Source organism: Pipistrellus hanaki, assembly GCF_964339955.1.
Source record: "Pipistrellus hanaki genome assembly, chromosome: 14".
NCBI lineage: Eukaryota > Metazoa > Chordata > Mammalia > Chiroptera > Vespertilionidae > Pipistrellus > Pipistrellus hanaki.
In genome coordinates this window covers 48735254-48763112 of record NC_140516.1, presented here as the reverse complement: position 1 = coordinate 48763112, position 27859 = coordinate 48735254, and the positions used below count along the sequence as shown (strand labels likewise).

The 27859-nt window shown below is 49.9% G+C and overlaps 1 long non-coding RNA gene across 1 annotated transcript; it reads right to left on the bottom strand.

The window, feature by feature from the left end:
- Positions 1-17399: 17399 nt before the first annotated feature.
- LOC311632797 lies at positions 17400-27389 on the bottom strand. Its single transcript, XR_014796831.1, has 5 exons — positions 26934-27389; positions 26610-26775; positions 25716-25900; positions 24681-24818; positions 17400-17614 (listed from the first exon to the last, which is right to left on the bottom strand). It is a non-coding gene; the product is annotated as an uncharacterized lncRNA (long non-coding RNA).
- Between the last annotated feature and the right edge of the window lie 470 nt (positions 27390-27859).

Here is a 27859-nt window from a genome sequence, read left to right as displayed (position 1 = left end):
GCTGGACGTCAGGCAGACAAGATGTCACGATCTGCAGAGACACCAGCACATGCCATGGACCAGCCACATGGAGCTTTTTTCTCCCTCGCATCCCTACGGGTTCTTAACACAAGTTCATCACAAAGGATAGAGGGAACGAAGTTGTACGGTCCTGGCGCTTCCTAACCAATCCAGGCCCACCCATCTCCCCTCCCTTCGGTGGTACGGTTAGCAGCCCCGAGGGTGCAGCCCACCCTGGCGCTCACCAACTCCATGAACTTGGGCAAACCTTAGCCTCCCTGCGCCTAGACTTTCTCGCCTATAAAATGAAGTCATAACAAATATCCATATAATCGAGTTATTGTGAGGATTAAATGAGAGAATGCATATAAAGCATCGAGCCATTGCTTGCACTCAATAAAAGTCAGCTGCCGCAATTTACATTATGAATCTCCTGGCGATGATGACAATGCTTTCCAGCAGTGGTTCTTACCCGGGCACCATTGTGCCTCCCAGGGGACATGGGCAATGTCTGGAGAGACGGTTTGGGTTGCCCAAACTCAGGGGCTGTGGGGAGTGCCACTGGCACCGAGTGGGTGGAGGCCCGGATGCTGCTAACCTTCCCACAATGCACAGCGCAGGCCCCAGAACAAAACGACCCAGCCCAACACATCGGCAAAGGCAAAAGGTGAGAAACCCTAGTTTAAGGCACAGCAATGCCTTGTTCGGAATTTTTAGGCATTCTTTTACATCATCTGGACAAACCACAATTTTTATTTTTTTTAAAAGAAGGGAAATACCTTTGCCCATTGGGAAAGTGTCTGCATAACCTGGCACGGTCTGCTCCAGCCTCAGCGCTGCCATCTGTAAAGTGGCTGCTTCCACTCGTTGATTTCTGTGTCCTTCTGGCTCTGACCCTCTCCGCGATGCTGGCTTTCAACAATTCCCCTTTGTGCACGGAGGAAGAGGGGCCGGGCGGAACCGCGGCTGCATTCTGGATAAATAAGAGCACAATTGAATTCCTTTGGGGAATAAATCATCTTTTCATATAAAATCTTCTGAAGACCGTTTGGTGAAGAGTAATAGATCTGCCAGTCCAACACCTGCAGGGTGGGCAATAATTTACGTGGCCCCCTGACTCGGAGGCAGGTCCTGTTCTTGATAAATGGCCCAATTAAGCATCTGTTAATCACAGCATTATCTCATCGGAAGGTGGAATACCTACTTCTCTCAAGCAGTTTCTCAGCGAGATAACATCACAAATTCCCAGAGAGGCGAAGGGCATTTAACAGCACCGGGGGACGAGGAGTGGGGGGGGGGGGGGGATCCATGCCCCGCTCTGGGGCTTCAACCCTAGAGGTTGCTGGGAATATCCTCAGCGCCCCATCCCGGCCCCTCCCCCATCAACCTTCCTATAACCTCGGCTCCTGAACTCTCCTGTTCGTCTGAGGCCTTGATAATAAAGCAACATCTGCAAAAACCTACAAGAACGTTACTGCAGTTAATTGAGTAATTGAAGCAAGATGCAGGGAGAGGTGATCTATGGGCCTGGGTTGAGGGCCGAGAAGGGAGACAACGGATTTATGGCAAAGGCCGTGGGCGGCCTTGGGTCCGGGCCCTGGTTCACGGGAAGTTTGAGGTCATGTGGGATTAAAATATCTCCAGAAACAAATGGCATAATTTGACTGAAAGAGCAGGGAACGCTGTGCCAGCTTATGCCAGGAGGCCGGGTGTGATTTATTTAACCTGCGCCCAACACATTTTTTCGATATCGGCCCCATGCGTCTAAATGTATAGATGATGGAGCAAATGGAGATGCCTTGTTCGTGTCTGTCCGTCCGTCTGTCTCATCCTGATGGTTGCACGAAGCCTGGCTTTTGGAGTTCAAGAAAAGGAACATTAGGCCTTCAAAGGCCCGGAGCCCCGGAACCTACCCCGGTGGTGGGCCGGGCCAGAGATATTTACAATCTAGTGGTTATGTTTGCTCCAGAGAGGCTTGTTAGAGCAATAAGCAACGGGTGGTAATATCTTCTCGTAGTAATCTGAATAAACCCGTAAATCTTTACGTGCAAGCGTAATTCGCCACCTTGAAGTCATCGGGCGCGATGCAATCTATGCGTTGGTTGGCTTTGCAGATGCCAGACGCACACGTGACAGAGACATAAAGCCGCCTGGCATCGGCGCTGCCCCGGGCCTCGCCCGAGCCCACACCCCCTCGCCTGCCAGAGGACCGGCGTTGGGGAAGGTTATTGCTCCTTTTGTAGTTTCTCCGCTGCTTTATTAAATCCCCGATCCCTTGCAAAACTGTACAATTTTAATAACTCAAATCCGCGCGGATCATAAAGCTGTCTAAATATACCTCGCACCCCCGGTATCAGACGGATCCGCGGGTGATGATGTCACTGGACCTGATTAACCGGAACAGGTCACCGACAAGATTTTATTACGGGTGTCATTTAGATTTCTGACAGCTTTACAAGGCCTAATGGCTTTTTATTAAATACATTGTGTTCGGGGAAGCTGACAGTCGGGGATGCCTTGTAAAGACAATGCCCTGGAATGTCCTTAGAAGCCGCCTGAGAGAAAGCAGAAGGAGCAGGGGACGTCCCTCCCTGTCCTCGGTCCCGGGGCTTGGGAGGCCCGGAAGTCATGGCCTCCTGCCGCCAAAGACAAATGACCCCCGGCCACTGCCCCCACCGGCTCTCCCCGCCCGGCAGGCCCGCCCCGGGTCAGCCCAGCTGTGTTCTCTGGCGCACTCTCCAGAGAATTAAATTCCTTGGCCCAGAGGGTCAGCCCCTCCAGCCAACCTGCCCGCCCCCCCAAAAAACCAGGCCTTCTCCCAGAAGTCAGTGAGGCTGGCCTCTCTGAAATTCATGTTCTCCTTGGGTGGACTAGCCAGGCTGTGTTTGCTTCTGCCCAGGGTTCATTGGACCCACTTGGGGAGAGACGGGAGGAAGGATGGACGGACATACCATAGCCCCCATGGCCGTCCCCAGGTGCTTGGGGCCCTGGGGAGATGACTAACGCCATCACGCCACCACCTAGCGGGCAGGTGTCTTTACTCGCCTTTAACAAGGGAGGAAATGCAGGTCCAGAAGGATTTGGCCAAAAAGGGGAAGGGAGAAAGGGGCCGACTTTGGATGAGTGCGGGTTATTTCTCACGCCTCTCTCTCTGAAGGCCGGGCTGGTCCCCGGATGTACAGATGAGGACCTCTCACTCAGCCCAGACCAGGGCATAGCCACTCGTTCCAGCAAGAACAGCCGCCCTCCCTGGGTGTCCTTTCTGCCTGGGTTCTATCTGAAGTGCTTTCCCTGCATGTCTCCTTGAATTCTGACAGCAGCCCCAGAGGGTCGCATACTGTTCGTATTACCCCCGCCTCACAGGGGGAGCATGATGCTCAAGCCCATGCAAACAGGCAGTGGCGGAGGCAGGATTTGAACCCAGGGAGGCTGTGCTCTGAATGCCCTGAGCTCTGACACTCCGAGCCTTCCTTGCTCACCGAGGATCAGAAAAGCATGCAAATCCCCAACATCTCTGGCTTACGTACAGCCTCCAAATCCTTGTGCATGCATCTTCTCGCGAGATTTTTCACAGCTGCATTTGCAAGGCAGCCAGACAAGGAGTCATGACCTCCATCTCCCAGATTGGGCAGCGGAGGCAGACAATTTTCTCCCATCCCCGTGGTCCCCCAGCCGGCGGGCCTGGCCGGGCTCCTGGGGTCTCTCCCGGTAATTTGCTCACCGTTTCTGATCTCTGGGGCTTGGGAGTCTAATCTTACGTGAGGGTTTGGTTTCCCAAACTCCACCTGTGCATGGACTCGTTTTAAAGGAAAAAATAATTCGTAGATTATGGAGACTTTATCTTGGACCCCGCTGTGGGCCGAGGCAACACGGAAGGCTTCCTCGACAACAAAGCAGGTTGTTATTGCAACAGAGAAGGTGTGCTTAGACGTTAAATAATTATTTTTATATTCTTAAAATAATATAAGATTTTTTTTTTAAAAGGTTGTTTGGAATTTAATGGCTTTCCAAGACTACATCTGTGGGCTGCAGGTGGAGTCACTGAATTAGGGAGAGCTGCGATGCGGGGTCATCTGAGAAAGGCCAGAGCAGCTGGAGGGATGGCCACGCCACCCTGTCTCATCCATCATGTCCCCTGTCCGCCTCGGGGAACGGACACCTGGCTCGGGCCCCTGTGCCCACCCCTAGCGTTTGGGTGGCAACCTGGAGCTCCTTCCCAAGGCACTAAACCCGCCCCCCTGGCCCGGCAAGCCAGCACCTGCCCCGCTCTCATTGGGGGCGGGTAGAGTCTTCCTGTGTGCTTCCTTGTTCCCCCAGAATGAGTGCCACCTGTGGGCCAAAATCTCAGGGGCGGGAGGTTCAACTTCCACCCGGGACATTTGGGAAATAGCTCGTGTCCTGGAGTTAGAAAGAAGGCAGTGGTTCTATGAATAACAGGATTCCCTAAAGGGATGGCAACTTGCTCCCCCACACATTTGATACATTTCTGAAAGTGGCTCCACCGGCCCAGACCCCCTCTTTCGTGTAAGGCTGCCCCAGTCACGTGGAGAAGGCACCCCTTGACCTGAAATCAGAAATAAGTGAGTCCCAGGCTCCCCTGCCGACCATCACATTGGACCTGTGGGCCCCCGTGTTCTGCCCAATAAACCCTGGATCCTCTTAGGCCTCCCAGATGGTAGCCAGGAGGGTGAATGAGATAACCAAAGTGCCCACCCACGGGCCCAGCACAGAATATATGCCAGATGCTCCCATTTCACCCCTGATACTCACTGTGAAATCAGAGGGAGCCCACTCCATTCCTGGCCACCCCCAGGGCAAAGCAGTCCGTTTGGACAATGCATCATCAATAAGGATGCTAAGTGCCCTAGCCGGTTTGGCTCAGTGGATAGAGCATCGGCCTGTGGACTGAAGAGGTCCTGGGTTCGATTCCAGTTGAGGGTACATACCTCGGTTGCAGGCTCAATCCCTAGCCCGGGTTAGGGTGGGTGTGGGAGGCAACTAATCAATGTGTCTCTCTCACATCGATGTTTCTCTCTGTGCGTCTCTCCCTCTCCCTTTCACTCTCTGAAAATTCAATGGAAAAATATCCTCGGATGAGGATTAACAAAAAAAGAAAGAAAAGATGCTAAGTGTCAAATTGTTGGAGATGGTGGGTGTCAGAATTGCCATGAAATCATAAGCGATCCTTTCCCTCCATTTCTCTCAGCCTTTGTCTCAGGTCAACATCCACCTGCCTGCAGCCCCCATGACCCAGGGACTCCAGGTAGAGCCCCCAGTGGCTTAACGCCATATCTACACGGCTAACTCCTAGTGTCTCTGACTCATGGCCCTCCCACTCACCTTGCCGCTGGCTGCATGGGGAGCCATTAGAGCGTGGGCCAGGCCGGGACCTCTCCTCTCTGCTCCCCGTTCTCTGTCACCAGTTGCCTCCAGCACCTTGGAAAGGGTCACGTGTATTCACCTGAGCAGCACTGACAATGAGGGGAGGATAGGCGGAAATCAGGCGCATGCTATCCACCTGCCTTGGACCCTGCCTTCCTGCCAGCCGCCTGGTGAAGGGAGGGGCAGAAGATTAGGAGAGCCGGACATTGCCCACGGACAGCACCTACCTGCTCGGGGGGCCTGCCTCTCCCAGGAACCCTCATGCCTGCTCACGTCACTGAACGACAACAGGGCCGCACAATATCGCAGCCCCCATCCCAGGCTCCCCACAGTCCTGAAGGCGTGTCTTAGCAATGGTTGCACTTACCTGTCATGCTTCCACAGATCCCAACTCTTCCATGTATCAGCCGTGTGACCCTACATCTATGATTTACTCTCTCTGAAACAGCCTCAATGTTCCCATCAGTGAGAATGGGCATAAGGATGCCTGCTTCTCAACGAGCGAGTAGGGGAAGGCCCTCACCAGAGCCAGCGCACAGCCAATGTTCAATTAATTTAAAAAACAATGATTGCTACTCGTGTTTCCCCGAAAATAAGACCTAGCGCATGGAAAGATAAGACATCCCCTGAAAATAAGACCTAGCGCAACTTTGGGAGAAAGAATTAATATAAGACACTGTCTTATTTTCGGGGAAACGGGGTAGAGGAGGTTCACATCGCACGCCTTTTCGGAAAGGGAAGGACTGAGCATCTCATGGGGCATAATGAGTACCTCTGCCTACCTCACCAGGCCTCATGAAGGGAAAAAAAATAGTCCCCATCACTCAGGCCAAGACATCTTGATGGTTGACAGAGGTCCATGCCACCCACAGCCTCCCACCATAGCTACCTGGCCCTGTGCTGAGCCCGCACAACTGTTCCTGGCTGCTCTGGGCCAGCTCTCACCTGCTCTGTGTCTAGAATCCGAGGAAAGTTCTTTCTCCATTGTCAGTCTCCAAAGGCAGCCAGCTCTATCAGTTTAAGTCTTAACAGACTTGAAAAAGGAGTACCCCAACAGTCCTCCCAGACCGCTCCTCCCTGTGACTGTCTATACGGCCCCGGGAGTTCCCACCTCTGAGTGGGGGCTCAGGGGTTCAGACAAATGTGGGGAAGACCCTGCCTACAGCAGGCCTGGTGGAGGTGGGATGGGGTGGGGGTTCATGTCCCAGAGCCAGGTCTCCGGGCAGGATCTCTCCCCTCTCCCTGGCTACACACCTGCCCAGGCTTGACTCTGCTAACCTAACACACCCTCTTACTGCTCTTCCCCCCCCCCCCCCGCCCCCGTTAATGAAGTCACCCCCTTTCGACCTGCCTAGCCGTCCTGCTTCTCTTCCTGCTCCTCCCGCTCCTCTCCACACCTGGCCCTGAGTCTAGACACCAACCAATGGCGCCCGCTCTCCACAGGTGACATTCCAAACTCCTCCCCAGGTTTAGCAGATTCTTCCGAACTTCCCTTTGCTTTTCTGCCCATCACCCAGCCAGCTCCTACTCCGGCGGCAGGCCTCAGGTGCCACCTCTTCTGGGAAGGCTTCCCTGATGCTCCTCCTCAAAGCTCCCACAGCTGCCTGTTCTTTCCCGCCCAAGCACCAGGCTACGATTGCCCGTTCCCCTGCCTCCCGGACTGGCTGGAGTAGCTGACTCCTCTCTGGCTCCCAGTGCCCACCTCGATGGTGAAAACCACGCAGAACCCACGAGTGCCTAGTGACTCATTCTGGAAACTACCCGGAGTCTCTCAGATTGGGACACGCAGATCAGAGCTCGCCTGCCCGAGGCACCGAGGCACCAGGAGATTCAGAACCCCGGGCCTGTGGCCCTGCGGGGTCTGCCTTGCAGAGGTCTGCCTGCGAGGTCTGTGGTTTTACTGCTCATGGAAATGAGGCTGGCAGATCAAAGGCACGGCTCCGCAGGCCCAGATTGCCAACAGCCAGCACTATCCAAATTTCGCTTGAATTGGTAATTCGAAATTAAGTGGGTTAATGATTGACATCGATTTGTAAAACCTGGCCCACCACCTTGCCTCCTGCAAACAGGGGCTGGCTGGGAGCTTTCAAACAGGAGTTCATTTAGCCCTGGCCATGCCCCGCCCCCCATCCCAACTTTAAAGGGCCCCTGTTCTCAAAAACTCCCCGCCATGCCATTCCTGCGAAAAGGCTTAGCACCTGAGATCCCCTTTCAGAAATAAAAACTCACAAATTCGAGCCACGGGGGAAAGCCTGGTGTGACTTTGCACCTGTAGCACATGAGTCACTTGATTAAGAAAATGCTCAAACTCCAGTGTGCGATTTCTCTCTGTGTGGGGTACAGGAGAGTGGGGGGCAGGGGAGGCCGAGGAGGGGGAGAAATACCTTCAGCTGCACCAGCTTCCAAATCCTAACCAGGGTCTAGCCCTAGCCAGTTTAGGCTCAGTGGATAGAGCATCGGCCTGCAGACCAAATGGTGCAATTCCAGTCAAGGGCACACCCGTAGCTGGTTGCAGGCTCCTTCCTGGCCCGGGCCCTGGTCCGAGCTCATGCAGGAGGCAACCAATCGATGTGTTTCTCTCACATCGATGTTTCTTTCCTTCTCTCTTCCACTCTCCCTAAAGATCAATGGAAAAATATCCTTGGGTGAGGATTAATAAACAAACCAGAAAAATCCTAATCGGGGTCTAAGTCAAGCATGTCAAACTCAAGGCCCGTGGGCCTCATGCCTCGTTTATTTGGCCTGTGTTAGCCTTTGAGTTTGACATGCTTGGTCTAAGTATGTTGGGCCATCCGCATTTTGGAAAGGGACTTTTCCCATTGCTGCTTTAGTGTATGACCCGTCTGTCTATGTGAACAGCTGTTGGAGGACTTCAAAGCAACCTCAGCATGGGGCAGGCGGGCTGTCTCCTCACCTTTGTTTGGAAGCTGGAGAGGACAGGGGCTTCCTGAGGAGGGCGGGGTCCCCCTGTATCAGATGAGGGACACCCAGCCAGGAGCAATCCTCTTACAAAGCCTCCGGTGAACTTGGACTTGGAAATGCTCTGACGACGCACAGAGAATCCGTGGGAGAAACACGTCCTTCGTGAAGACCCCTAGCCCCGCTGGGCGCCTACTGGGCCTCTGCAGAGACCTCCAGTCCAGATGAGGCCCACCTGCCGGGGCCAGTCCATCCACACCTCCTGGCATGCGGGCAGCCCGATTCCGAGAAGGCTGACCTGGGCTAAGGATGGCTCCCGAGGGAGGACAAGGGCAGCCCCGGTTTCATCTATAAACTGGAACATTCGTTGCTTTCCATCAGGAACGGGGAGGAGCCAATGAGATCATCGACCTAGAGCAGGTGGCCCGGTGCCCGGCACCTCGCCCTCCCCGCTCTCCTGAGAGGCGGGCACATTGGTTCCTAGTGATTGTGACTCACATGGCCATTCAGGGTCACTCCAGGAACGCGTTTTCCTGCTGTTTGTTTGTCTCAGCCTTTCTGGAACAGAGGCCGGGGAGCCGGGAAGAGAGAGGGACGGAGGCTGCTCTGTCACTGGGATCTCAGGGAAGGGGCGACAGGAGGGTGGAGGACAGGAGCCCGGGTTGGGACGGCTCCCTTCCCAGAGCTCTGCCCCCGGCCAGCTCCTGCCTGGGGTGGGATGGAGGGCGAGGGAGGGTCAAGGGGCCAAGGAAGGCCGGAGCAGGGAAGGCCACCTCCAGCTTCCACCACGCATGTCCTTCTGCCCAGCTTTCCAAGTTGGTTACACGCGAGGGATCCTGGGTTGCATATTAATAAAACAATGGAATTTTTATTTCTTCTTCTCATAAATTACATAATTCAAACCTTAAAACACCTTTAATGAACAGTGACTGGGCATGTGACACTTAATAAAACGTGGCTCGGGTCAGTTTCTGCTTGACAGGCTACCAGCCGGGAATGTGCCTTGCGAGTCAATGATTAAGAGGTGGGGATCTTTCCTGGGCTCCACTATTAAACACTTCAAAGGTTTCCAAAGTCAGATAAAATGAAAAGCAAATGTGTTTCACTGCCTCTCAAATGCCTCAAATGTTTTAGCAGGTGCAAGCAATGAAACCTGCCATGGTGACAGCATTTTAGGGTCTGCAAAGTGCACCCGACGGAATTCTGGGAATTCTGGGCCGGCTTCATAAAAATGCACGATTTCCAATGAGGAGAGGTGGCCGTCTGCATGTGGGGCATGAAAGGAACAAGTCTCAGGGTCCTGGGGTCAAGGGTCAGCTTAACCCTCTCTGCCCCGGGAGAGCCCCAGGTCTGCTCGGATCTCAGCATCCCCAGCTGGGAGGTCAGCCTTGTGCCGGCAAAGCAGATGGGCAAAGTCTCTGGGTTGGCCCAGACTTTCCAACAGCACATTCATGGCCAGGTCAAGCCCAAGTACTTCTTTTTTTTAAAAATGTATACTTTATTAATTTTTTACAGAAAGGAAGAGAGAGGGATAGAGAGCTAGAAACATCAATGAGAGAGAAACATCGATCAGCTGCCTCCTACATACCCACTACTGGGTATGTGCCCTCAACCAAAGCACATGCCCTTGACCAGAATCGAACCTGGAACCCTTGAGTCTGCAGGCCAACACTCTATCCACTGAGCCAAACCGGTTAGGCCCCAAATCCTCTTTTTCTGGGCACGAGTACCTTTCTACTTGGTCTGGGAGTGCACTGCAGACTACAGACTGAGGACAGATGGTAGATGTTGTGCCATTTTTATTAAACTTCGGTACCCCAGTTTCCTCATCTGTAAGATGGGGGTGATCGTGGCGCCCGCATCACAGGGTGTTTGTGAGGTTAGCATCCTAGAAGCGCGTAGATCCCCCCCCGCAGAATTCAATGCATGTTCTCAATCCTTATTGTCCTGTTAGGAAAAATGAACCCGAATGTTAGCATTCTACCTCTTGGCCACTTGAGATTTTCATTTGAGATTTGCTGTTAACTGAGCTTGACACGTCATCGTCATGTCTCGCATAGACATATAATGTTTTATGGTTTACGGAGGGCGTTCTGAGACGTTACCTCATTCCAGCCTTCCTGGGGCGAAGCTGGCACAACCAGGGATGGGGTTTCTGCTCCGCCGAGGCTCTCCCAGGCAGAGTCGGACCCATCATGGGGGCCTCTGCGTCCCGAGGGCACCCATCTGTGAAATGGGCACAGAGAGGCTCCCTCTGAATCACAGCTCAGCCCACACCGAAGAGCTGGCACCAGGCAACATCCGCTGGGTTCTCAGAGTTCCTGCCCCATGGTGGGCACCCGCAACTCAAACGCACTGGGCAGATTATCTGCGTCATCTTGTCATCTTGCAAGCGCTTGCTCCTCCTGGGACCTCAGTTTTTATCCTTCCCCTTCCGCCATGAGGAAGGCAGTGAAGTGACATTCCAAGAGCCAGTGAAGGAGAACCCCTTCCCTCATGCCTGGGGGAATAGCTGAGCGGTGATCGTTATCACAGAACATTCTCCTGCTTTCCTGGCAGCACGATTCCTCACCTCCCCCTCACCACGAGCTCTGCTGTGCTCGCCCCGGAAGGCCTGTAGCTCAGGGGACTTGGAAGTCCAGACGCATCCCACAGGCCTTCACCACATGGGCTTTTAAAAAATAGGCACACTGCCCGGCCAGCATGGCGCCGGGGTGGAGCATCCACCTGTGAACCAGGAGGTCACAGTTCAATTCCTGATCAGGCCACGTGCCCAGGTTGTGGGCTCGATCCCCATTGGGGAGCGTGCAGGAGGCTGCCAATCCATGATTCTCTCTCATCATAGATGTTTCTATATCTCTCTCTTCCTACCTCTCTGAAATCCATAAAAACATATTTTCTTTTAAATAGGCATACATATCTTTTAGTTTTTCTCTATATAATTTGTACTTCTAGTAAACAAGGGATCATGCTAGACCCACAGCATTACCATACGCTCATCTGTAGCCTAGCATGACCTCTAGAAGCTTCTCACTACCCAGCCACACAACCCCCCACCTGCTCTACGGCCTGTAGGCACACAGTGGAGATACCCTTCTACAAAATCATGGTGTTTCGGCTCAAACATCCCTCCTCTCCTGCCCTACCCTCCGCGTCCCCCGCCCCCCAGTCCACCCATAAACCATGTTAGACTCAGGTTGGCCTCTACTCTGCTCCCAACACACACCAGCCATGAACTATGGTATCCACTCATGCCTTTCCAACCATTCTATTTAAGGACATAGTTGTAAAATGTGTGTAAAGGGGTCATTGCTAGGACGTTCTTTATAGCATTGTTTATAATAATGAAAGATGCAAAACACCTGAAGTGTCCAGCATTGGTAACATTTGGAACAACCATATGCTCAATGATGTGGGTGTTGTGTACAGGAAAACACACTCATGTGTCATGCTAATTACACATGAGCATGTGGTAAAGTCTAATGTATGTCTAGAGTGATCCCTTGTTTATTAGAAGTACAAGTTTTACTCGTATATATTACAAGATAGATATGCCCATTTTTAAAAGCCTACGAGTATGTACATGAGTTGGTTTATCGTTGTTTCCTGCTCAGTAATATGATATCAAATTGAATTTGTTCTTCAATTCTTGTTTTCAGTCCTGTACTTTTATTTTTTCAGTTTACAAATGTCATGCTTTATTTCTTTAAATAAATCTTTATTGTTCAGATTACAGGTGCTCCTCCCCTCACCCATAACTCCCCTCCACCTGATTCCCCACTCCACCCCATGCCCTTATCCCACCCCCCCATCCCCCCTGCCACTGTCTTCATCCACAGGTGTAAGACCTTTGTCCAATCTCTTCCCACACATCCTGTACTTTTAGACTTGCTATTTTGTTCCATTTTATTTCTTTGGCTCACCCCTATTTTCTGATTTCTCTACAGCAGTGGTCGGCAAACCCATTAGTCAACAGAGCCAAATATCAACAGTACAACAATTGAAATTTGAGAGCCAAATTTTTTAAACTTAAACTTCTTCTAACACCTCTTCTTCAAAATAGACTTGCCCAGGCCGTGGTATTTTGTGGAAGAGCCACAATCAAGGGGCCAAAGAGCCGCAGTTTGCAGACCACAGCTCTACAGGAAACGTAATTTCTTTTGTTATATTAAAAATGTTCTTCTTAGTTAAAAAGTACTTAGCATTTCATGGCTGAGAGTGGCTCTGGAATTTATCTAGTCTGATGGCCCTTGTTTCCAGTTGGGTAAACTGAGGCCCAGAGAACTGAAGTGCCTCCACGAAGGTCTTCAAGCCAACTTGGTGGCAAAGACAAGATCCCCAAACCTATCCCAGTTCTTCTGTGAAGGCCTGTGTTGTCACAAGTTTTATTTTTTATAAACATGGAAGGACCCCTTCCATGAGGCTGAATGCACGAGACCCGCTCCCCCACCCCCCCGCCTCTCACTGAAACAAGGCATTCCTCCATTGGCTCAAAAGCAAATGTGCCTCCTCCTGCATCCGCTCCACCCTCTCTCCCAGGTGAGGAACCCAGCGGCGCACAGAGCAGACGTGCCGGACACAGGGAGAGGGGTCACTCCGGATGTCAGCACATGATTCCTGTTCCGGCTACCATTCCGCGTGCAGAGCAAGTGTGGGGCGCTGCCCTGCCCTCAGCCCGAGCTACCCCCAGGCTCATCCTGGGCCCTGGTTAATGAATAACGTGGCCAAATGAATGGGCAGAGATTGTATCAGCCTGTTCCAAAGTTATTTTTTTCCTAAAACACCCTAAGCATTTGTGGTTTTTCCGTCTCACTCATCATGACTCATTCACTTGCTGGTGCTGAAATGGAAGGTGGTGGTTCTGTTCAGGTGCAGTCATTTTTCCATCCAGGAAAGGGAAGAAGTGGTGTCCTAACAGGCCCTCAGTGAGGCCGACGGCCCTGGGGAGGCCAGAGCTGCAGGGATGGGAAGGAGAGGAAGGCTGGGTGGTAGCTGAGCGCCTGCCAAGGCCTTCAAGAGCAAGTTCAAGCTGGTGTTAACGGTGTCCACCCCTCACTAGGGCTCAGTGCTCCCCCTTCCCCAACCTTTACCTCATCTCAGGGATCCCCACCAGCATCTGCACCAGGCCTGGGCGTTCCTCTACAGAGGGGGAGACGGAGGGTGTTCAGAGAGGCTGAGTGAATTTCCAAGGTCACTCAGCTAGGAAGGTGGCCCTGGCCCAAGTTCAGTGTCTCCCCCTGTACTAGCCTCAGGGAGGATGTGAGGAGCTGCGGGACCCCACTGCTCTACCATAGGAGGCAGAAGGAATCCTTGGAACCATTTAGGAATGAGAGTAGAAAAATCAAATTATAGACAACGCCCCAAGCTCAGAAGCTCCACGCCCGGGGCTCATATCACAGGCAACATTTTATTTTTCCTTCTCTAATCTTTTGTTTTTTTCTTTTAAAGCCTTACATTATCCCAAAGTCTCTGAAGTCTCACCTCTGGGATTCTGTTCCATAGAAATAAAAGCACGATTCCCTAAAGATATGGATGTAAATTTAAACACATAAGGATGTTTGTTAATAGCCTAAAAATGGAAAATGAAATGCATTCCCTTCCGTGGAAGAATGGCCAAATAATGTATCAGATATGATGGGCCAAGGTGGGGGCACAAAACAAGATTGAAAATAGAGCCAAAGGGGGCCGCTCCGAATTCCCCGGTGGGTGTGGCCACCCCGGCCTCTCTCCAGGATCTCTGCCTCATCCTGCCAAGCAGGGGCCCAAACAGAACTCGGGGACGGACTTGGCCGAAGCTACAAGGGCTGGGCAGTTTACCTCGCAGGCCTTGCTGAGGTCCCTCCTATCCCTTTGCTCCCCAGTCCTTGGTGTAAAAGAGAACACACTTCCATGTTGGTAAGCCACTGCCGGCCTCTCTGTCCCTCTGTGTCCCTGAGCGGCGAGGCCTCACAGCTCTGACTCCTGGCTCCCTTTGCCCGCTGGGCTTCTGGGTGGCTGGGTTTGCATGGTCCCTGTCACTCTGGGTGGCTTGCCACAGTCATTGGCCACTAGCCCAGCCCCTGAGAAGAGCTGCCACTGAGCTGGAAGACACTTCCAAGCGGTTTCTCTGGAGGTGCCATCCTGCAGGCCCAGGACAGTCAGGCACACTGGGCAACTGCCGCAGGGCTGCCACTCACCTGGACAGGAGGCCCGGCAGTGACACTGACCGACCTGGCAGGTGAACCCCGTTCAGATGCAGAGCAGCTTGTTTCAGAATGGCCAGGCAGGTGCACACACTCTCTCTGTTTCTCTCTCTCTCTCTCTCTCTCTCTCTCTCTCTCTCTCTCACACACACACACACACACACACACACACACACACACAGCTTATTGTTGCCTTCAAAAACAAATTTAAAACGCATTTATGGAGTTAACAGACTGTGAGAGGGTTTTGGTTTTTTTTTTTTTTAAATAAAATTAACTTGTAAAGGTTTCAGGATGTTAACAAATGATCAATGAGACTGTTTCATAATTGATTTTAAAAATTCATTAGGAACACAGTGTGGCTTTCTTATTAACTTTGACTTCAGCCTCCAGTTGAGCCTTGGTTGCACTTGAGTGGACCCAGGAAGAAGAATTCTTGTAGTCAACGGGTCTGAAGCCTTCATTGACCCATTGGCTCTGGGATCCGGTTTGGTAACCTTTCACCCCAGTGGGGCGGTGAGAAGTGGAGAGGGAGGTGAGGAGTGGAGGAGACTCAGAGTCCTCTAGGTGCCTCCTGAGCCCACCTCATCCTCCCAAAGCCTTCCCCATGTGCAGTGGGCAAATGTCAGGGTGAGGTACCCACACTCTCAAGGCCCACTGCTCTTCTAGGTGGTACAGGGCTGCCCTCAGCCTCCATCCCATTCCAAATATCCCCATGACAACACCTTTTCGTCCATCCATCCATCCATCCATCCATGCATTCCTTCATGTAACGTTCATTGAGTTCCCGCTAACACTGAATACTGGAAAGTTCACTCCCTATATCTCTCTTTTCTCTTGTTTCTTCCCCAAGAATGAACAGAAGCAGGAGCCCAGGGGTCTCAGCAGAAAGTGGCTGCCAGCTGGTGGCCAGTGAGCTCAGTTCACTCTGAAGGCACCAGAGAGGACGCAAAAGGAGGCAGGGCTGGGTCTCTGTGTTAAGGTCCTCCCTCAGCCCCGAGAAAATAAACCCTGGCTGGCCACGGAAACTCAACTCCAGCTGGCTTCTGGGGAGAACACAGGGCCCTCTCAGCCCATGTTATTGAAAAATCCTGGAGCAAGGCTGGATCCAGCTCCCAGGAGCCTACCTCCCCTCCTCAGCGGTTGGTGGCCAGAAGGCCCTCTGCATAGAGTGGCCCGGTCACTCAGGGCTTTCATCTTCTGGGCCAAGTCCACTGTCAGGGGAGCTCGGCTTTCCAGAGATCTCTGGCCAGAGCCCTTGCCTGGGCTGGTTCCGCTTGGGCCCCAGAGAAATGCGATGTGCTGATTGGCCAGGCCTGGTCACGTGCTCACCCTGGAGCTTGGGGTTGGAATCCACTCCCACCAACCACTTGAACTGAGAACCTGGGAGCCAGGCTTCCATCTGGAACCTTGAAGATTTTCTCTAGTCCCCACAGGAGCCGTTATCATCGCCCTGCTCTTAAAAATGAGAAAACGGGGGTCCAGAGAGATGAAGCCACTTCCCCCAAAACACGCAGACATTTGGAGCAACGTTTCCCACCTCGTGTAACCATTCCACTCCAAATAATGTCCTGAAAAATCACCATTTCCGTCTGCACACTTGGGAGAGAGGTTGTAAGGCTAAGGAGGGTGTTTAGACGAAGGAGGCGTTAGTCTGAATAATCACATTTTGGGGGGTAAAGCAAGCTCGCAGCCTTCTCCATCAATAGAGCTCAGAGTTACCCTTTGTGGACACCCCCTTTCCCTCCCACCCCATTTTCTCTTTTTACTCTTACTGGGCTGGAATTGAAACATTATTGTCCTAACTATTCGTTTCAAGGGAAAATTGTAATTGCTTCTAGACCCACTCACTGGCTTCAAGAGCGCTTTAACCTTTAACTTTCTCAGCACAAAAGCAGGCTTGCTGGGCGGCGAATCTAACAAGACCATCATTTACCGCTGGCAGAGTTCATTAGTCAATGGTAACAGTTTAATTATTAGCATTTTAATGCATGCGCATTGAGCGAGACAGAACAGCAAGCTTCGGGGGACAGAACAAGACTTCTGAAATGGAGCTGAATCAGCCCGCACAATGGCTTGTATTGTGGTCTGTTATTAAAACGAGATGATTAAAATGCAAGAAACAAACGGATCCATGTGTTTAGCCAACACAACAGCATTGGGCTTCGTGGTACTGAGGGAGCTTTTTTTTTTAGCTTGAATTTAAAAAAATCTTTATTTTATTTTTCCTGCTTCAAATCTTGGGCTAAAATGATACAAAGGGGATGTCCATGTTGATCTGCTCACTGTGGTGGCAGCTTTAAAAAAGAGAGAGGAGAACCAAAGGGAGCCTGCAAGTGGTCAGAGGGGCCCAGCCCGAGAGGCAACCATATGGGCTCCAGGCCCTGGGTTCCGGCTGCAGGGAAGAGTCACCTGGGAGTTCTTTAAACTGCTCCATCCAGCCCTAACCGGTTTGGCTCAGTGGACAGAGCGTCGGCCTACAGACTGAAGGGTCCCAGGTTCTATTCCAGTCAAGGGCATGTACCTTGGTTACAGGCACATCCCCAGTAGGGGGTGTGCAGGAGGCAGCTGATCGATGTTTCTAACTCTCTATCCCTTTCTGTAAAAAAATCAATAAAATATATTTTTTAAAAAATAAAATTAAATTAGCTGCTCCATCCAGGAAATCTAACATTCCGATGGACTGGAGTGGTTTTTTGTGGGTTTTTTTTTTTTTTTCTTTTTCTTTCTAACTCTCCAGGCCATACTGACCTGCAATCAGCAGAAAACAGGGCTTCCCCTCCCCCTCAGATGAGCGGATCACTTACCCACATTTGTCAAATAAGAATAAGACTGTCAATGGAGACAGTCTAGTCACAATACCCCAAAGAGGGAGCAAAGCTAATGTCCATGGACAAATGAATGAAGACACAAAATGAAGTGTGTACTCACACATAACAAAGGAATGTTATTCAGTCTTGAAAAGGAATGTAACCTGATGCAGGTTACAACACAGACAAACCTTGAAGACAGCATGCTTAAGTTAAAGAAACCAGGATCAAAAGGACAAATACCGTATGATTCCATTTACATGAGGAACCTAGAACCTTCAACTTCATAGAAACAGAAAGCAGATTCGAATTTTCAGGGGTCTGTGGGGATAAAAAGATTGTGGGTTATTTTTAATGGGTATAGAGTGTGGGGCGCGGCTACAGAGTTTGCCTCGGACTGATGAGAGAGCACAGTCCTCTTGTGGCCCCGTGCAAGTCCCCGCGTGGAGGGCAGAGCCTCCCAGCACAATGATAGCCAACAGCTGTGGTTGGGAGCTTGAACCTGTGGTCCGAACACGTGGCCCCACGTGCCTGAGTGATAGAGGCTGCAAGTAAACAGCGTGATCAGGTGAATGTGATTGAGTAGGATTGAAACCCATGAGAATGTCATAAACATCTTGACCACGCCCTTACTTTGCCTCTTGGCATCTGGCTATAAAATAAAGACAGGGCTTGTAGTCCATGACGCTACTGGGTCCCCATCAGTGAAACAGTGTCCCATCGAGTCCCAGCTTTCATTCTCTTGTCTGTCTTTTCTCAACCCTTCACCGCCCCCTCTCAGGGTCACTCAACCTGGCTGAGCTGGCGGCACATAAGGCGCCCTGGGACTGAGAATGCCGTGGCCGTGCCGGCTCCCCACAGAGTTTTTGTTTGGGATGATGAAAACGTTCTGGATATGGATAGTGATGATGCTGGTAGTGTTGTGAATGCACTTAATGCCACTGAATTGTACACTTCAAAATTGTAACTATGGTAAATTTTACGTTATGAATATTTTACCATAATAGACAATGGAATCAAAGTGTGTTATCAAATGAGATTATAAGCTTAAAATGATGTTCCCATTTAGGTGGTAGTAATATTCTTTATTTGTTTTAATCATATTGTTTTAATAAGAGGCTACCCTACAGACAGCTGAGAGGGTTAATTAATAATGTCAAACCCAAATGAGTATAATTAATGTCACTTAGCAAAGGCCTTACTTGACTCAAAACATATTTTCTCTCTGGGGTAATTGTGGCCTGATTTTTTCCAAACAGTTTCTTTTTTTAACCGGGTGGCAGGAACTATTAGAGAATCTGGAAAGAAGTGGGAAAGTCTTGCATTTTCACTTGAGGCTAGACCCTTGGTCGGCAAACTTGAGGCTCGCAAGCCACACGCAGCTCTTTGGCCCCTTGAGTGTGGCTCTTCCACAAAATACCACGGCCTGGGCGAGTCTATTTTGAAGAAGTGGCATTAGAAGAAGTTTAAGTTTAAAAAATGTGGCTCTCAAAAGACATTTCAATCGTTGTACTGTTGGTTTTTGGCTCTGTTGACTAATGAGTTTGCCAACCACTGGACCAGACATTCAGAGTGTCGTCTCACGCATCACTGGTGGCACCTGCATACTGGCCTCCTGGAAGTAAAAGTCTGCCAAGCCCTACCATGGCCTCTCCTAGGACAGTCATCAAAACGGACAAGGTGTAACAAGTAATAATTATAAGAGCCAACACTGGATGAATCTTTTCTAAAGGCCAAGCTTCTGCTGTCCATTACGGTGGGAAATGGTTGGAAGCATGGAAGGACGGAGACCAGGTAGGAGCCCTCCCTTAGCCAGGCAAGAAGTAACTCAGAATCCCAAAGAGTTTTCTGTTAACTCTTTGCTTCTGATTTAAGCAGTATAATCCAACCCAGAGAGTGTGTGCCCTGGTGGGGATTTGGGCCTGACTCCAGCACTAGGAGGATGTCACGCTGGTTCTGGGCTGACACCCAGACTGATAGGCAATAAAGTTTCTAACAAACCTACCATCTGACATGTCCACTCATCTTGGCTGGGAAGTCTCCCAAAGCCCATGGAACTGAGTCCCACCTTGGTCATAATCTAAGGTGACCAGACATCCCGCTTTTGGCGGGACAGTCCCGCTTTTTAACAATTTGTCCCGCGTCCTACGGCATTTTAAAAAAGTCCCAATTTTTGGAAAGATTTTTAAAAATATATATTTTATTGATTTTTTTTACAGAGAGAAAGGAAGACAGAGAGTTAGAAATATCGATGAGAGAGAACATCAATCAGCTGCCTCCTGCACACCCCCTACTGGGGATGTGCCCACAACCATGCTCTTGACCGCAATCGAACCTGGGACCTTTCAGTCCACAGGCCGACGCTCTATCCACTGAGCAAAACCGGTCTTGGCTGGAAAGATTTTTTAAAACATCACGGGACACGGGACAAAGGACAAATTGTTAAAAATCCGGACAGTCCCGCCAAAAGGGGGGAGTCTGGTCACCTTATCATAATCCCATCTCAGGGATGGCCCCACCTCCATCGCTGTTTGGGCCATGGAACTTCCTGGAAAGCTCTCCAAGGCCAACTCGTTGCTGAGTCAACCTAACAGGCAGAGCTGGGATTCAAGCAGCGTACACTGGAGTCCCTCTGTTTCACCCACTCCATTGCCCTTCACGTTTGGATTTCGGCCTCAAACCTCACTTTAGGGAGCCTCTTCAGAGTATGCCTGTACCACCCACAAGTTCAGGTGTCATTCCTCTCTTGTAAGATCCTGCTCTTCAGCTGCACAACATTGCCCACACCTGCAGCCTCTTGGTCAACGTCAGCCTTCCCTGTTAAGGTATAAAAGCCATGGAAATGGGGATGGTTTCTGGAGAATCCCCTGCTTAATTTTAGGGCCGAGGGCAGTGGTCAGCAAATTGTGGCTCTGTTGACTAATGAGTTTGCCGACCACTGACCTAGACTCTGGATTCCAATAATTACAGGCTGTTGTTCCTTGTGATTAAGCCCCTATCAGGGTAATGCCTGGCAAGTAGTATGTACTCAGTAAAAGAGAGTGAACTCAGTTTAGCTTCCATCTCTGAGCATCTCTATAAGGAGGTGCAAATGGAGAAAAGAAAATAGAAAGAGTAAAGGTCCTAATATATAAAATCAAAAGAGGGCCAATCTGAGAAATCAGAGTAAAATACTTTCCTGAGAAACTGGTAGTGCAGAATGAAGGGAAATTTTTAGGAGTTGTTTCATTTGTATTCTCAACACCTGATATAAGAGCAATTGATAACTTAAAAAGAACATCTGAGATCAGGAAATTCTACAAAGTGATGAGAAGTACAATTGCTGAGTTGACAGCAACAAATAGTAGCTTGAAAACTTTTAAAACTGTAAATCAATGAAATGCAAAATACAGTCAAGACGTTTTCCCAGAATAAAGAAATGAATATGTTGAAAGCAATAATTTTAAAAAGGATTAAATAGATTATTTGTTAGGAATGTCTATGTAAATAACAGAAAAGGATGGAAGATAAAATAATCTAAAAAGTAATAAAATCTTTATAAAACTAAAAAAGAAAGAGAAAAGAAGGAAGGAAGGAGGAAAGGAAGGAAAGAGGGAAGGAAGTCTTTCAATCTTATTGTGCAATATTAATTAAAATAGACAATATACAGAAATAATCTGGTAATTATGTTTTCATTTTAGGTAATGGGGAATTCTGTAATTCTACCCAAGAAAGGAAGACCTGTCTGGCCTCGGAATTCTCCTCAGCAACACAAAGCAAAAAGATGGCATAGCACTGCCCATTGTTGGAACCCTCCACCCCATGAAAAAATTGCAAGCAATAATATATAAAACTTAAAGTACACAAATAATCATAAGTATACACCTAAATTAATTTTCAAAAAGAAAACACCCATATAATCAGCACCTCATTAAGAATCAGAACCCCTGTCATGTCTGGACAGCTACGCTGTACCCCAAACGGGAACCTACCCTGACTTCTAACACCAGCTTAGTTTAGCCTGTTTTAGAGTTTTATATAGATGGAACCATTCATCATTTATGTCTGGCTTCTTTTGTTGAACACTGTATTTTGCATGTAGTTGTGGTTTGTTCATTATCATTGCCATACAGTATTCTGTTGTATAAATATGCTGCACCCATTCCATTCTACTGCTGGTGGACATTTCATTGATGAACATTAACTGCCTTTTGATAAACGTATGTATGCATTTTGGCCGGGTGCATGTTTACAAGCGGAAATGCTGCATCATGGGTAGACATATGTTTACATGTAATGGATACTGCCAAACCAATTTTTAAAGTGATTGTACCAATCTGCATTCTTATATGAGGGTTCCAGTTGCTCCACTTCCAACATTTGGTACGTCTGTCTTTAATTTTAGTCATTCTGGCAAGTGTGTAGTGGTATCACAATATGGTTTTAATTTGTATTTCTCTGATGACTAATGCTTTTTATATGCTTATCAGCAATTTGAGTATCCTCTTTTTGAAGTGTCCATTCAAATTTTTCACTCATAATACTCTTTTATCTTAATTACTATTTTTTAAAATAACATCTTGATATCTGGTAGTATAAGTCCTTCATTTGTATTTCTTCTTTAAGATTGCTTTAGCTTTTCTTGGCCCTTGAATTTCGATGTAAATTTTAGAACCAGTTTTTTTACTCCATGGGGGATGGGGAGGGGAAGCTTGCGAGAATTTGTTTGAAATGGCATTTAATCAATAGATCGATTTGGGGATAATCAACATTGTTACAATATAAAGTTCTTTCAATCCATGAACATAGTACATCTTTCCATTTACTTAGGTCTCCTTTAATTTTTTTCAATAAAGTATTGTGGGTTTCAGAGTAGAGGTCTTGTATACCTTTTATTATATTCATTCCTTGGGAATATGGTATGTTTTTTTAAATGTGGTATTACCACAAAGATAAATAGATCAATGGAGAAATGTTTTATATCTTAATATGATGTTTACACAATTGTGTACAATTGTCAAAACTAATTTAAATGTACTCTTAATAAATTCACTTCATTCATGTCACCTATGTTTGTTTTGCCACCACAAACAAATAAAAAAAAGAAAATCATGTAAAAGATATGGCAGATCATTCAAAAGAGGAGAAATCTACTACTAATAAAAATGTAAATGATCAGAAAGTACAATAATTTGTGTCAAATTGGCAAAATTTTTCTCTTTTGATGATATTACTAGTATAATAACGATAAGGACACAAGAAAGCATGAACTTTTATTACTACTAGTGTATTGAAATCATGGCAGATATTTTCATTCCTTCCTCTTGTGCCTTCACTTTTTCAAAATGTTTAATAAAGCACACAGATGACTCTAATAAAAAATAGTATTTGAAGAAATTGCAAGAGGAGAGAAGTACTTACCACCATATTCTAATGAATATGAAATTGAAATTTCACATTTGGAAATATCGGTGGATAAAGATATTTTCTTGGCAAGAACAAAATTGACCAAAGAAAAATTATACATTTATATACATTAAAAAAAAAAAGTGCACCAATGTTGTATTGAAATTGTGGGTGATTTATTTTTCTTCTGAACATCCATCTTTCACTTCCAAGCTTTCTCCACTCAATATGTATTCATTTTATAATTAGGAAAGCAAAAACGAAAGTTTCCTGTGCTATTGGACTATTCAACACAGAACCAGAAACAGAATCTCCCTCTCTCCCCAAACAAAAGCTTGGCTCCAGGTGAAACCGGTTTGGCTCAGTGGATAGAGCGTTGGCCTGCAGACTGAAAGGTCCCAGGTTTGATTCCGGTCAAGGGCATATACTTTGCTTGCGGGCACATCCCCAGTAGGGGGTGTGCAAGAGGCAACTGGTCGATGTTTCTAACTCTCATTCCCTTTCTCTTCCTCTCTGTAAAAAATCAATAAAATATATATATATATATTTTTTAAGAAAAAGCTTAGCCCCAGTACCTCCACTCCCTACCAGCCACCCTTACACTGCATTCTCTCACATACACTCCACAGCACTCGCTGAGGGGGGCATGACTCTTCCAATTTTTCCAGGTGAGGACACTGGCCCAGACAGAACAGTCCCTCGCTCAGAGAGGCCCGGGTCATAACAGGGGAGGAGGGATGCGAACCCAGATTGGCCCACTTTCAGAGCCCAAGCTCTTCCCTCTACATCAGGGGTCCTCAAACTTTTTAAAGTGGGGGCCAGATCACGGTCCCTCAGAGAGCTGGAGGGCCGGACTATATGAACTACTAATTCCTACTGTAACACCTCGGCTGCGCTCACTGCCCAAAAAACCTGGCGGGCCGGATCAGACTCCTCTGCGGGCTGCATGTGGCCCGCGAGCCGTAGTTTGAAGACCCCTGCCATGAATACTTTTTATTATCATACTAGAGGCCCAGTACATGAAAATTCATGCCCGGGGGGAGGGGGGGTTCCCCTCAGCCCGGCCTGCCACCTCTCACTGTCCAGGAGCCTTCAGGGGTGGGATGTGACCCAACCATCAGGGGAAGGCAATGCCCCCATCACACCTCTGCTGCTGCCACTGCTGGCAGCACAAGTCTCAGCCCAACCCTGGTTACCTGTACCTCAGGCTGGCCTTGGGCAGCTGGGCAGCCACCATTGAGGCTTGCCTGTGCCTCGGGGAAGGTGTGGCAGTCAATTAGCATATCACCTCCTGATGGCTGCGGGTGCCACCATCTTTGTGAGAGTGCGATGGTCAATTAGCATATTCTCTCTTTATTAGATAGGACCACAACCAAGATCACGGAAACATTGTCACAAACTCTTACGCCCCATGCAGCGGGGCCTCCTTCTGGGTGAATACAATCTGTTCGGAATGTGCCCGCATTAGTGAAATGTTACTGAAATCAAAGCATTTTGCCCCACTTTGTTCATGGCTGTGATGGTACTCGCGATTTTTGTGGGATTTGTTTTTCATTCCCTTCTGTAAGCCTGCCAGTGCTTTAAAGCGACATTCCAATCGAAGGGAGGACAACGGTTTTCCTAGAAGAAGCTCAGCAATGTGTTTCATCCTCCTTTCATATGGTTTTGGGAAATTCTCTCCTCCCGTCCCCCCTGTCCCTTGTCCCCAACTCCCCTAAAGCGCAGACTTAATACTCTAGCTACCATCCAAACACCCCCAATTGTTCAAAAGAAATTCAATCTGAGGTTACTGAGTTTTGAAGCATTGACTGCGTCCTCACCAGCCCCACCTGAGGACGGCATAAATCACTCGGTCCATAGGCCGCCAAGTGCCAGCTCCACAGCCCGGGACCAAGCCCGGGACGCTGTCGCCTTGGAGGAGGAGGAGGATGGATTACAGGGGGAGGCGTTCCAGGAACGGAGAGGCCAGGCCAGAGTTCTGAGATCAAAACAAACGTCTTACCTCGTCTAGCCACTCCCCAGACGCGGTGGTTTCCACGGGCACCAGACCCCGCTGGCTCTTGAGCCGCTCACCATCCTGGCATGGCTAACGGGGATAGATTTTAGGAGGTGAATTTCATTCTGCTTTCATCCATGGATCCTAGAAAAGGGTCCTTTCAAATGGTGCTCCCGGGAACTCCAGGGACGCCTCAGAGGTGCCCTGGAGGCTGAAAGGGAGAGGAGGGAGCGTTGAAGACTCCTCTCCCCTCCATCTTCCCCCACTCCGGTGCAGGCTCAGACTTTTTAAGAAACTCTCACGAACAAGATGTCCAAGGAGATGCTTAGAAGCCCTCTCGCCTCTATTTGCTGTTCGCCAGGGTGCCATCCTTCGGTCGGCAAAGGCTCTACAGACACCAGGAAGCTCAGACCTCCCTTTACCAGGCCAAACACCAAGCAAAACCTACCAAAACCCTCCCACGGGGTCTGGTGAGGAGCCATGGCCTCCGGAGAGTCGAGTGGGGGCCGTGAGCTCTGCCCTCCCCGCCGCCCCTGCCATCAGCCTGCACCTGTGTCATCACCGCAGGGCAGCGTCCCTCACCCCGCCCAGCCCTGCCCTGCCCTGCCCTGCGCTGCGCAGCCCGGAGAGCGGCCGGGTGGCAGCAAAGGCTCTCCCTAGCCCTCTGGCTCACTTCCCAGCCTGCGGGTTGATGAAACCCATTGCAATGACCTCCCTGCAATGCAGGGACATGGGTCACTCCCTGACTGCCAAGTCTGCCAAGAATAGGTACGTTACATCATAGCCACACAGGACCCGACTCTCCCTCGGCCAGGTGTGCAACTGGGGGCAGTTTGTGAAATAGCAGCTTGGCAGCTGGAAAAGAGGGGCCCCGATTGGCCCGGAACAACAGCCAGCACGTGTGCCGTGCGCTGGGCCTACTCTCAGCGCTTCACTCACAGGAACTCAGTCCTCCCCGCAGCTGGGCCGGCGGGAGGCGGGTGCTAAGGCTTCCCTGTTTGCAGGCAGGAACCCGAGGCCCAGAGAGCGTGCACCACCTGCCTGCAGTCCCCGCCAGAAGGGAGCAGGGCCTGCATTGAAGCTCCTCTCTGCACACTCTGCTGGGTTTCATGCAAAACGAAACAGCTTTCCAAGGCCTCACAGAGGGTGGATGGAAATGGCAGAGATGACCTTACGGGCGGTTTTCAGGTTCCAGTTTCACTTTGGTCCCATGCAAAAGCCATGCCCTACAAAAATAAGGAATAAAAGTGTGTGGGGGGGAGGTGGGGGGGTGGATATAATAGCAGAGATTAGAGATGTTAAAAGTCTTCCATTTGGGGGCCTGAATTAGCCTCTTCCCATGACATGCCAACCCACTAGTTCTGATTGCCCAGTCATGTGCAGGACGGCTGGTCTTAGCTCACCAAAACTGGTGAATTCGAGCCAGGTCTACCAGGAGACTGTCCAGGACAGTGGTCGGCAAACTCATTGGTCAACAGAGCCAACTATCAACAGTACAACAACTGAAATTTCTTTTGAGAAACACATTTTTAAAATCAAACTACAATATATATAGGTAGGTACATTGTTATTAACTTAATTAGGGTACTCCTCAGCTGGCCTTTGCTAAAAACTCAAGGGACCAAAGAGCCACATGTGGCTCGGGAGCCTCAGTTTGCCGACCACTGGCCCAGGAGACGGCGCTGCACCCTGGGCATTGCCAGGGCCTCTGCCCCCGGGGCTCCCAACCCCCCAGCTCTCACAGGAACCGCCTCCCCCAGGCAGCCCCTCTCTTCGGGGTGGTGATGTGTACGTTCAGTCAGGAGCTCGGGCAGAGAGGCAGTCTGAAGAAATCACATTTCCCAGGATGAGTTTTGTCTGTCTTTAGTTCTGAGAGAGATTACGGGGGAGATCACGGCTCCTCCTCACCCTCCAGCCCTCCCCAGGCAAGCTCACCGTCTCCAGCATGCCACACAGCTTCCCACGGACACGTGCGTGGACATCAGCTTCGATCCTGGTGAAAAGCCGTGGACTCCTGGGGGCCCGTCTCCCCGGGGGACCTGCGGGGTGATCCGCTCAGTGCTGCCCGGTGGAGATGGAACGTGAGGGCATCTTAAATGTTCTAATAACCATGGTTTTAAAAACAAACAAACAAAAAAACAGTAATTGAAAAGGAACAGGTGAAATGAATTTAATACATTACCTAACAATATATCCAAAATGTTATCCCCTGGACATGTTATCCGCTCTACAGACATCGGCCCATGAACACCCACTCACCCAGCAAGGTGACATCGGGACCGTCATTTCTCTCTTCCGCAGAAGGAAACCACGGTGCCAACGACTCAGCCGCAGGTCCAGCGCCCCTGCCAGCAGGTGGCAGGACCAGGATGTGACCCCCTGGTTGCCGGCCTCCTTGCTGGAGCCACTCCCCTCCGATGCCTCATTCTTACGTTCACTGCTGGCACCAGAGGCTCAGAGTGGCCCTCAGTGCTCCTCAAGGGGAAGGAGGCGCAGGTGGTTCTGCCCAGGAGCTGCCACCCTGGTGACGCCCCTGCAGCGGCTCCATCGGAGAGCCCCCGGGTCCGCTCCGTCTGCGGTCTGAGAGCCATTTGGGACCCGGGGCCCTGGGTTAGAAGGACGAACAGCCTGTGGTTCCTGCTCTCCGGGGCTCGCAGGCTGGTCTGGGGTGCAGATGAAGGGACGGATGATGTCAATACAACATGGCATTGACACAGACTTCTGCCCGGCCGGTGTGGCTCAGCGGTTCAGCGGCTACCTATGAACCAGGAGATCACGGTTTGATTCCTGATCAGGGCACATGCCCAGGTGGTTGGCTTGATCCCCTGTGTGGGGCGTGGAGGAGGCAGCCAAACCATGATTCTCATCAGTGATGTTTCTATCTCTCCCCCTCTCCCTTCCTCTCTCTGCAATTAATAAATATATATATATATATATATATATATATATATATATATATATATACATTTTAAAAACAGATCTCTACCAAACACCGCTGAGCTGGCATCACCTCGCTAGGCCCTGAACAGGATATGGAGACGGTGCAGACCCTGCCCTCGGCTGCCCCCAAACAGCTCCGAAGCCGGGCAGTCCACACTGGAGCCCGAATGCAGGGTCGACACCAAATGTGTTGGAGCGTGCAGAGGGGGTGAGATCATTGTGGCTGAGGTCATTGCCACTCTCCG